We start from the raw sequence: 11,067 nt of genomic DNA, 5'->3' as shown, positions 1-11,067 counted from the left end.
ATTAAGGGGAAAGAAAGGCTCTTGAAGGCTTCGAGCTTTAAGCTTTAGCTTTTAACTGAAAAGCTTTTTTTTTTTTTTTTTTTAACTAAAAGCTTTGACACACTAGCTTTTTAAAAGAAATGATGAGGTGTTCTTGTAATCCCAGAACCCAGGAAACAGAAGGATCGCAGCAAGTCCCAGGTCAGGCTGGGCTGCCAATTGAGTTTCAAGCTATTTCTTTAGAGAGAGAATGAGATCCTGTTTTAATAATAGAAAGAATAAAATAAAATAAATGATAACTCAATGCCTTTTTAAATATAATATTTGTATCAATTCTTTATGAACTTTGACCATTCACCCCTGACTCCTCCTGGTAATGTCTCCTAAGCTCACACCTCCAATCCCCTCTTACATCCCTTCCCAACTTATGTCCTTCGTTTTTGTTTTTGTCTTTTTAAATAATCCACTGAGTCCAGTTATTCTGTCCATAGACTTTTGGGTATGGGGACTTGGTTGATCTTCGGGAAGTGGGGGACATGTCCTTAAAGAACTCTGATGAGGAATCTGACTCTTCCTTTCTTGGGATCCATCAAAAGCCAATAGCTCTTGAGTTCCAGGTGTGGCCAGAAGGCTGGCTGTTTTGATCTTCTGCAGATAACCACCGATGCTATTAAGTTCATAACTGCAGTGGTCCTGTCATATTCAAGAGGTACTATTTGCTTCAAACCTCTGGCTCATGTGAGATTCCTGCTTCCTGTTCCATGATGGTCTCTGGGCCTTGGGAAGAAAGTTGTCATACAAATGTCACATTTGTGCCTAAGCACTTCATAAACATGTCTTCCCTACACTTTCACCATTTGTGAATTTTCTGTATTAATGACTGTTTACTACACATAGAAACCTCTCTGAGGGGTCTGAGAGCTGCACCGATTTACGTTTAAAGAGATGGATTTTAGAGGGCAGTTTTATGTCCATTTAGCCAAACAATAGAAGTAGATTCATACCTGTAGACTGTGAGCTCTCCAACCACAGGTTCCTGGCCAGATATACATTAGTAATCATGAATTTCCTCACGTGAAATGGCCTTAAATCCCATAGAAAGTGATTGGACACTCCCATACTTTTGTGCTAATATTACATTCATGAGCATATCTTGCCCCACCAGTCATTATTGTAGCCCACAGTATTCACAGCTAGGTGAGACTGTTGATGACTCTCCCACTCCAAGCAGCCTACCCAGCACTCTCTGGTATTTTGAAGGCTAGCCAGTAGGAGGAAGCTTCCTGATACTCTGAAGGCTAGCCAGTAGGAGGAAGCTTCCTGATACTCTGAAGGCTAGCCAGAAGGAGGAAGCTTCCTGCTCAGTATCAACTTGCAGCGGAGATTTCTGGATTCTTTGGAGACTCAGTTGTGTCACGTGAGAGGATGCCTTATGAGAGGATGTTCTGCTGAAGCATGTCAGGATGCTTTGCTGAGAACAGACACATAGTGTTTTTTTCTGGAAGCTCACTTGTGAAAGGTCACGTGATATTTTGCTGGAGTGGATGCTTTGAGAGGTCACATGATGTTTAGAAAAAGAATATAACCCCACAGACAGTGAGAAGACATTCTTGCATTGGTGCGCCTTGCAACGCTTTAGTGGCCGTCAATGATCGTCACTTGTGACTTTGCAGAGATCAACTCGCCAAAGAGTGTCTCCTGGTATTCTGGCGGCTTCTGGCAGATTCTGTGGACTCATGCCAATTCAGGTTTTTTTTCTGGATCGAGCAGCCACTGCTGATTCGTTTTTGGTGACACTGTTGAATTGGACTGCCGATATCCTGATAAGGAAGATTGGAATCACCCCTAAGAACTACTTCTAAACAGCTCCACATTCCTTGTGCTATTAACCGTCTTCCTCCCCTACCTATGGATGTTGGGCTAGAAGGGAGGTTGACGTGTTAAAGAACCCTGATTAAAGTAAATTTTGAAAAATCTAAGCCTACACCAACTTGGTTTCTCCATATCCTGTTGTAAAATTATAAAAAATGGTGTCTTTGGGCTGGAGAGATGGTTCAGTGGTTAAGAGCACCAACTGCTCTTCCAGAGGTCCTGAGTTCAAATTTCAGCAATCACATGGTGGCTCACGAGTATCTGTAATGGGATCTGATGCCCTCCTCTTCAGGTGTGTCTGAAGACAGCTACAGTGTAATTATATGTAATAAATGAATAAATCTTTTAAAAAATGGTGTCTTTTACCCCCACTAGGTCTGGCACCGTAGTGCCCCAAGATATCCGATAGATCTCTTAATCTCAGTCAACAAAGCCTCTCACCTGCTTTGCTCCATCCCATATAACAGTGCCAATAGCCTCTCTCTGAGCCTGACAACAATCTCTCTATCCATCCAGTCCCCAAGGCAGGCTGTCACCATACCAGAAATACACATCTCAATTCCATGGCGGCTTAGTGTCCCAGCTGCCACATACTGTCTCAAACTTAATTCATCACATGAAAGAACACACAACACAATAACCTCTGATCCAATTGATAAGATATAGTTGCTCACCTGAACATACAAAACCCTGTACACATCCATCCCTTAAGAACATTCATAACAACCTATAAAGGTACGGAGTGTCCTGTCCTCCCCCAACCCCTTCTCTTCCCTCAAACTTTTCTCCCACCCGTCCTTTCCTTCTTGTCCAATGTCAGGCCTCGTTCTGACTTGTACCTGCCTTCACCTGTATGACATCCTACTATCCTATGACCAAAGAGTATGGTGTTTTCAGCACTATGATCTTACCATCACGCTTGGTTGGGCGACCAAAAGCAATGGCATTAGCATGTATCATTGGGCATCTCTGGGACACCGTAACCAACAACTCAAGGGGATGGTGTGCTACACCCAGCACTGATTTATCCTTCCTGGAGGAACATTATCCAGTGTATAGCATAACTCCAACTAAACAGGAAGCTTATGAAATGGCAGCTTGGGTTCCATATGTCTTTCTCAAACAGAAGAGTGTTGGTTTCCCTTTGCCTTGCCCTCCCAGCCTTCTCCCTACTTAACCTCTCCCACATCCCACATTCCCCCTTTCCCCTTCATATCACCCATGTTCTACTATCTCTCCTCCCTTAAGATCTTTGTTCGCCCTCTCCACCGGTGGTTTTTTCCTATTTTCCGGGATTCTATGGGTACTCCATGTTTAAACACACAAATCAAAAGATTCAATACTAAGGTACACCTGTGAGCGAGAGCACGCATCTGTCTCTGTGGGTCTGGGTTAGCTCACTCTGTATAATATTTTCCAGTCTCACCCAACCCAACATCTTTGAGTTACCGTGCAGTAGATTTCCGAGGGCATTTGGTACAAAATAGGAAATCTATACTATGGCATAAAGGCTGGTGTGGGCTGGGTATATATATTTTCTCTCTGTTCGCCAGAGGCAAGTTTTTCTCACTTCAGATCTATTATACATGTTGCCTTGGCTCCTTTGCCAGCCCTTCTCTCTGACCCTTTCCACAGTTGATCTGTCCTTCGTTTTAGATTCCATTGAGCAGATTCCCCTTTTCTGAAGATGTATTATATAACACACATGTCGTCAAGTCCTTGCCCTTCCCCAACATACTCAAAATCAAGAGGATGCTGTTATTTGCTTTATAGCCATGTCTGTTTTGTGTGTCTCCTATTAGATCCTCCCCCTTAGAACAATTTATGACACACTGTATTTATTGTGCAGTCAGTAGTGTTGCAACTTACAGGCCTTTCTTGTTTTTAATGCCCCATCCAGACATGCTTTTGTGTCTCTTTACATCCAGTGTTTAGCAGAATGCTTGCACAAGGGCAAGAGCTCAATGTAGATCTTCTGTCAAACTGTTCAGGATCAGATGGTCTACTCTACAATGACACTGTGGAGTAGAGGAAGGCAGGCCGACAGAGGCAGAGTGGAGCCAGAGTGCCATGGGGCATTTTGCCCCATCATCTGGATGTGCTGCGTTCCGCACAGAAGCCGTTTAGCTACTTGTAGCTATGAGAACTTAAAATGTGGTTGAGCAAGGAACTGGATTTTAAGTTTAATTTAAATCAACTTACATGCTGTAAAATATGTTTGGAACATTTTGTAAATGTGACTCTACTTTTCCTAATGATACATTTTAGGGAATCTAGATATAGAAAGAAATTGCATACCTAAATTGAATGGCTCTGTAAATGCACTGGAATTTGAGACCTTATACAAGGCCCTTCCCCATTCATCTTCCCATTGATTGCATGTTGAAATGGAAATGTTTATATCTGTTGAGTTAAATAAAAATCCATGGTTAGAGTTAATTTTGCAGTAGTAAATGTTAAACTAGTAAAAGCAAGGACACGGATATTCAGACACCAACACCCATAGCAGTATTCTTTCCCTGTTTTAAGTTTATAATTTTCTTTTTATTTATTTATTTATTATATATAAGTACACTGTAGCTGTCTTCAGACACACCAGAAGAGGGCATCAGATCCCATTACAGATGGTTGTGAGCCACCATGTGGTTGCTGGGAATTGAACTCAGGACCTCCGGAAGAGCAGTCAATGCTCTTAACCACTGAGCCATCTCTCCAGCCCCTGTTTTAAGTTTAAAATGATTTTTTTTTACTTATTATCACATGAGTGTGTGATGGGGAAAATGTGTGTGTACTATAACGCATGTTTGGAGGCCAGGGTTGCTCTTCTTCCTCCACAGATTCCAGGGAACGAATTCGGATCCTTAGGCTTGCAAAGCTAGCTCTCTAACCCAGCGAACCATTTTACAGGCCTCAAGGCAGCGTTCTGCAAAACAGTTCCAAATGAGCTGGCCTCTCACTGGTCCACAGCACAGAGGATCCAGTGTTGGGGTGGGCGTGGAAAATCTGGCCACGCCCCTCTCTGACCACTGTGCCGCTCTCCTCAGTTGATATGTCCTGGAGATGATAAAGGCTGAGAAAGACTAATCCTCCCTCAGGTGGGCTGGCCACCAGGAATTTGATCATGTTCCAGTGAATATATAAATAACACAAAATGGGCTTGCTTCTTTTTCTTTTTTGTGGGGAGAAGAGTGTAACAGGGGGAGGGGGCAGCATAAGAAGACTAGGAGGTAAGCACAATTAGGGTGCCTGGTGTGAGATTCCCAAATAAGCAATTTTAAAAAAAACTTTAAAAAATAGCTTCGAATGTAGCATACATCTATATATGTCTCCTCAATGTCTATCTGCTGTCAAACAGATACACGAAATGTGGTATAAGTAGTAAATTTTGTGTTGTATACATTTTACAATGAGAAATTTAAAAAGCAACTTCACTTGTCTCTACTTATTTTTCTACTAGGAAATTTTAAATCACAGACATGGCTTTCTACCAGGGCTGGGAGAACTCTTGCTAGAAATGCCATTTTGCCATTACACTGAAGTGGTGACCAGAGAGCACACCATTAGCAAGACACATGAATGGAACCCACCCGGATGTTTACTGGGAGTCTAATGAGGACTCCTCAGGTGTGCATTAGCAAGGCTTCCGGGCCAAAGGAACAAGGGATGCCCACATCACGTCCATATGCAGTTGTTACAGACAAAGATGACAAGACGCCAGACCCTACTTGTGTACTTGCTGACTCTGGGAAAACAAACAAAACCTACCATTAATGTTGATGAGAATAAAGCATTATCGAATAATTTATAAGCCCACAGAAATAAAGTCAATAAATTAAAACAAGTAGCCCTCTCTCATATTTCTCTTGGACAGAACCAGGTCAGACAACTGAGAGATAATAATAGGATTCCTGTGGGGAAGGGACTTGTCAGTGTTGTCAACTTTCCAGGCAACAAGATTGCTTGGAAAAGGGCAAAAGAGAGAGGAGATGCTGATGAGCTCATGGACTTAGGATGTGGTAAAATATGGTAGGTCTAAAACAGTATATGTGGAAAACTCTGGGGGAGGGGCACACGGGGGTGAAATCCCATGTGGCTGAATTGGGAACCTGCTAGGTAGGTCCTTTGCACAATGGGCTAACTTGGCGGTGTGCCCATGCGGTGTTCCTCATTTGTTGTGGGATCAGATGAGTTACTGTGTGTGTCAAAGGGCTTCTAATCTAAGCCAAGCAGCCCAGATAGGGTGTCAGTGAGGTTAATCACAGCACGGGATCTCTGCGGTATGCTCTATGACACACTTAACCTGCTCCCATCCTAGCTTAGGAAGCAGGCCAGGTTTGGGGGCCTGCCCCATGAGAAGTATCTACACAAGGGCTCTGATGTCAGTTCTACTGTGGTCAAAATGATTTATGTTCCAGAATTAAATGTTCACTTGAGTTATGTGAAAAGTTGCTCTTGGGAATACAGAGACTAACTTATACTTTAATAGAGAAAAGTCTCTAGGCCTAGTATATGAATTTATATCACACACACACACACACACACCTCTGAGTTTTTTATTTTTCAGCCTGAACAAAATTAGAAACACAGTAACACTTGAGAAGTTCGCACCAAATGAGAGCTTTAAAAAAAATTCATATATTTATACATCTAGCTAATTATAAATCTTTCTTGTCTTCATCTTTAGACCAGTTATATGTAGCATCATTATTTTTAGTGACCCCTCTATGACTTAAAACAATGTCTCAGTCTGACCATTTTAATAGTCACCAAAATCCGTTTCCTACATCAATATATACAGTATTGCCACTGGCCTGGGCTGAGGGAATACATATTAAATAGCATCTAATTCCTACTTCTTATCCTTGGGTATTTGGGCAGTATTTTTATGCATGTGCATGCATATGTAGGCTGGTGCATTTGCATGTATATGCACATGCATGTAAAAGCCAGAAGAAAACTTTTGAGTTTTGTTCCTCAGAAACCTGCCGCCATTTTCCTTGAAACAGAGTCTCTCCCTGGCCTGGAGAGCTCCAGGTTGTCTAGGTTAGCTGGCTAGCCAGACTTAGGGTTCCTCCCGTCTCCCTCCAAAGTGCTAGGATTACAATTTTGCTTCACCTTGCCTAGCTTCTAAAAAGTGGGTTCTGGGATTGAACTCAGGTCCTCATAGTTGCAGGGCAACTACTTCGCCAACTCTCTCTCCGGCCCTTGATTGGCGTCTTTGGTAGAATTTTACTTGTGCCTCTCATCGCAGTTACACAATTAGTTGTGTGAGGATCTCAGGGTATCCTGTGGATCCCCTGGGCGCTTTCTTTCTGGAAGAGCAAACGGGATGTTTTTAGCAACAGGATCAGGATCACAACTGTGGATTGATATTAATCTTTCTTCCTTTCTGAGAGGGAACCCAGCCCGGTGTGGAGGATTCCTCAGTCAAGTTACTGTGAACATTTTGGGGTTGTTTCCAACTTGTAGCTCCTCAGGAGCCAAGCATAGCTTCACTATGCCTACAGCCATCCCCAGTGTTCACCCATGGCTAGCGACTGAGTGGTTGTGCAGTAAAGATGTTATTTTAAAGGCATTTGACCTCAGTTTCTTCCACACCAAAAAATGCCTTGATGGTTTCCATCATGCAACAGGGTTTTTGTTTAGTTTCTTGTATTTGACAGCCACTTGGGAGATGAGGGGACAAAAGAGACAAAGTTCTTGACAACTCCAGAGTCAAAACATACAGTCACTTATGGCTTTCCCCGAGATTTGATAGCTATGTAGCATCTTTCATAGGGATTATCCGAGTTCTAATAATGAATGAATGACATTTCAGTTATCTCCCTCTTTCCTTTCTGTTAACGTTCATGCTCCACAAATCTGGGCTTAGCGTAGAATTTTTGAAATGCAGAACTATCTAACGCAGGTATAGAGTGACATAGCATGTAAGGTGACAGGAGTTGGAGGGTCATGTAACTGAGTGTAAAACCATTGGCTGAAATGGTATGGAAGGACAGACTTGAGTACCAAGCAGAGGGCCTGGGAGAAGCCCTCTAGGCTTTTTTTTTTTTTTTTTTTTTTTGGTAACTGAGCCTGTTTTGAGGTTTTTAAAAGAAATTATTTATGTTTAGGAAGATATGATACGAAGGGTTCAGTGGATGTGGCAAGATAATTTAGAATCACCTCACACAGAGCCTGTGATGAAACAAGAAATCTTTAGAGTAAGATAGCACAGAGGGGACAGACAGAAGGACAGGTGTGACGGAGAAGCCACAGAACTTGGCAGGGCTTAAGAGGACGAACCAGCAAAATTCTGAAGGTGATAAAGAAGTATGTGGGAGCTTGATGGTGACACAGCTCATTAACAATGCAGGACAACAAAGACACTTCAAACCGATCATGACACGGAGTGAGATGTGTGCCAGCTCCTAGCGAGATTGGAGTGCTTACTAATTGAGTAATTATATTCAGTTCGGCTCAATCCCTATTTTTAGTATTCCCACGTTGCTAAGATTATACTCATCTTTGTATAAGGCAAGCAGCATGAAGGACGTCAGTATAAGCACACACAACCACAGACAGCAAACTGCATCAGTGCATAAGAACGGAACAGGAGCCATCAGGACCTGAAGGAGGAAAGCATCCTAGTCCTTCGGAGGCGTGCTACATTCACAAGTAGTACTGTCCATTCCAATATAAGGTGACTATGAAAATCTCAGTGGATTTCTTCAAAGGGAGTGGATGACATAAGATGCATAGGTGAAAATTCACACCTATAAACGGGGAAGCAAGAGACTGGCAAAGATGCGTCTGCCGGAACCAGTCATAGACTCTAATTACAGACGCCAGCTCTCCACACACTGGCAGTCTCTTGATTCTATTCTTGGAGACTTTGAAGGCACCAGCTTAGACTGAATGGACCAGTTAGCTCTGGGAAACAGGCCCAGGGAAGGGGCATCTTTCAACGCTTCGGCAGGCTTGTATGCAAACAGACCTTTTGCTTCTCCATTCTACTTTCTCAGTTCGATAAGAATACAGAAGCTGTTTTGTTTGTTTGGTTTTTTTTTTTTTATTTATCATCATTAGTAAGTTCTTCTGCTATGTGAAATGTGATGACCAGGTCATGCCTTAAACTAGCATGAGCATCTGTGTTAGTTTGTGCCTGGATCAGTTCAACATGGCGTAATTTTAATTTTGTGTTGAAAACATCAGCCACCGACTCAAAGAGGAAAAGACTCCATCGTGAGTTCTTTCTGAAATCGAGTTTCCATCTGATGGGCTTCTTTCTCTTCCCTTCCTCTCTATCTCTATCTCTATCTCTATCTCTATCTCTATCTCTATCTCTCTATCTCTATCTGCCTACTATATTTAATTTAGTCTATTTATTATTTATTTTTGTCTGCTTGTTCCTGCTTTCTATCTTTTGAAAATGTCAAGTTGGTTCCTGTCTTCTAGCTGGGCAACCTTTCATTCACATCTCTGCTACCCTAACTTAGGAATCCTGTCCATGACCTGACTCACTCTTCTGTGTTATAGACAGAACATTCTTCTTACTTTAAAACCAGGGTCCTGGCTTCCAGTGCTACAACTGATGAGCGGCAGAGAGTGATGGCTCAAGGTGCCATCTGTTTCTCCCCACCCCCCGTGTTTTTAAATTAATTTTTAAAGATGCATTCTCTTGAGCTGACAAGCAAGCAATTGCTTCTTATTCCCATATCATCTGACCATCAAAAGAGAATGTTTGTTTGAGACCATGGGCTGCTGGAGCCAAGAGTTAAAGCTGATTGTTTTTGACATCTTTTAGGGGGCAACTCCCCTGTCCCTTCCCCAGACAGGCTGCCAGAGACAAATATGCTCAAGAATTATAATCACATTTCTGTCAGCAGGAAAGTGTTGACCTGCTTCCACTGGGCGTTTTCTGTTTGGTTGGTTTTTAGTCCTGTCTTATTTTTTTCTGTAATTTTAAAATTTGAAAACATTGATGTTTGAAGAGGGTCACTCATATCACGGCTAAGGTTTTATTTTATTGCCCTCCAGTCTCTCTTGTTTATGAAGTATAATTTACAGATACACATCTTAGTTGCTATGCATATAATATTTAAATATAGACATGCCTAGCTTTTCACTTTAGTTTTGGTTACAAGTTTTGTTTATTTAAGTTTGAACAGCAAACCCTTCGCCCTCGGTTACCTGGGTGTCTTTGTTTCTCTCTCTGCTGTGCATGAACTTGACATAGGATCTTGTCTTCTGGTCAGTGTGGGGCCTTTGGTCACATCTCGTTCATCCAGCAAATGCCCTGGAGGGAGGGGAAACGGCCCCACTTTCCTAAGTCTGAGCATCTTCCTGCTTTCACTTTCGTTTTAAAAAGTCTAATGTATCATTTGAGTCCTTTTTCTGGGGGTTGGGGATTTAGCTCAGTGGTAGAGCGCTTGCCTAGGAAGCACAAGGCCCTGGGTTCGGTCCCCAGCTCCAAAAAAAAGAACCAAAAAAAAAAACAAAAAAAAAAACCAAAAAACAGGATTTGAGTCCTTTTTCTGCAAGACCGGATAGAAAGTAGCAAACATTGTTTGCATCAAGGGGCGTGGGTTTCCTAAAACATTGGATTGTACTCCAAGCCACATATACAGTGGTCCATACATCCAGTCTTTAAATGTACCCCATCCTCACCCCCCAAGACCGGGTTTCTCTGTACAGCTCCTTGCTGTCTTGGAACTCACTGTGTAGACCAAATTGTCCTTGAATTTAGAGGTCTGACTTCCTCTGCCTCCCAAATTCTGGGATTAAAGGTGAGCATTAGCACAGCCCAGCCCTTAAACACACTTTTGGGGAAATCTAAGCTCATCTTGTCAAGTGGTAATGGCCATATTTACATAACCTAATGGCTCGATGATGTAGGATTCACGTTGGCAGTGCCTACAGGCTGAGTGTCTTCCAGGAGTTGCTAATTAGGAGAGAAAATCAGTATCTGGTTGCTCCCTTCCAACGGTGTAGCTCCAAAATTTAAATGGCCACTTTGGTGGGCCTGGATCTGGTAATGTCAATTTTGTTAGTTTTGTTCCTAGAACTTGTATGTGGGCACTAGACAGAGGCTTGTCAGGGTCAGCCGTAGAAATACATCCTAACTCCTGAGCTACACTGATGCCACCGGGTGTACTAAGGTGTGTCACTCACTAAAGCAATGTCCCCAAAACCCACTCTCTTCTTCTCATCCCTTAAGGATTAGACTGGCTGACA

General features: G+C 42.5%; 1 long non-coding RNA gene across 1 annotated transcript; it reads right to left on the bottom strand.

Annotated features, from left to right (window-relative positions):
* Positions 1-292: 292 nt before the first annotated feature.
* Positions 293-10,160, bottom strand: LOC148004258 (uncharacterized). The gene is made up of 5 exons (XR_015627911.1): positions 10,024-10,160; positions 6,967-7,163; positions 5,439-5,593; positions 4,150-4,254; positions 293-2,159 (listed from the first exon to the last, which is right to left on the bottom strand). It is a non-coding gene; the product is annotated as an uncharacterized LOC148004258 (long non-coding RNA).
* Between the last annotated feature and the right edge of the window lie 907 nt (positions 10,161-11,067).

The sequence above is a fragment of the Rattus norvegicus genome, chromosome 8, assembly GCF_021556685.1.
Source record: "Rattus norvegicus strain SHRSP/BbbUtx chromosome 8, alternate assembly SHRSP_T2T, whole genome shotgun sequence".
Classification (NCBI taxonomy): Eukaryota; Metazoa; Chordata; class Mammalia; order Rodentia; family Muridae; genus Rattus; species Rattus norvegicus.
This window is presented reverse-complemented; position numbering and strand designations above follow the sequence as displayed.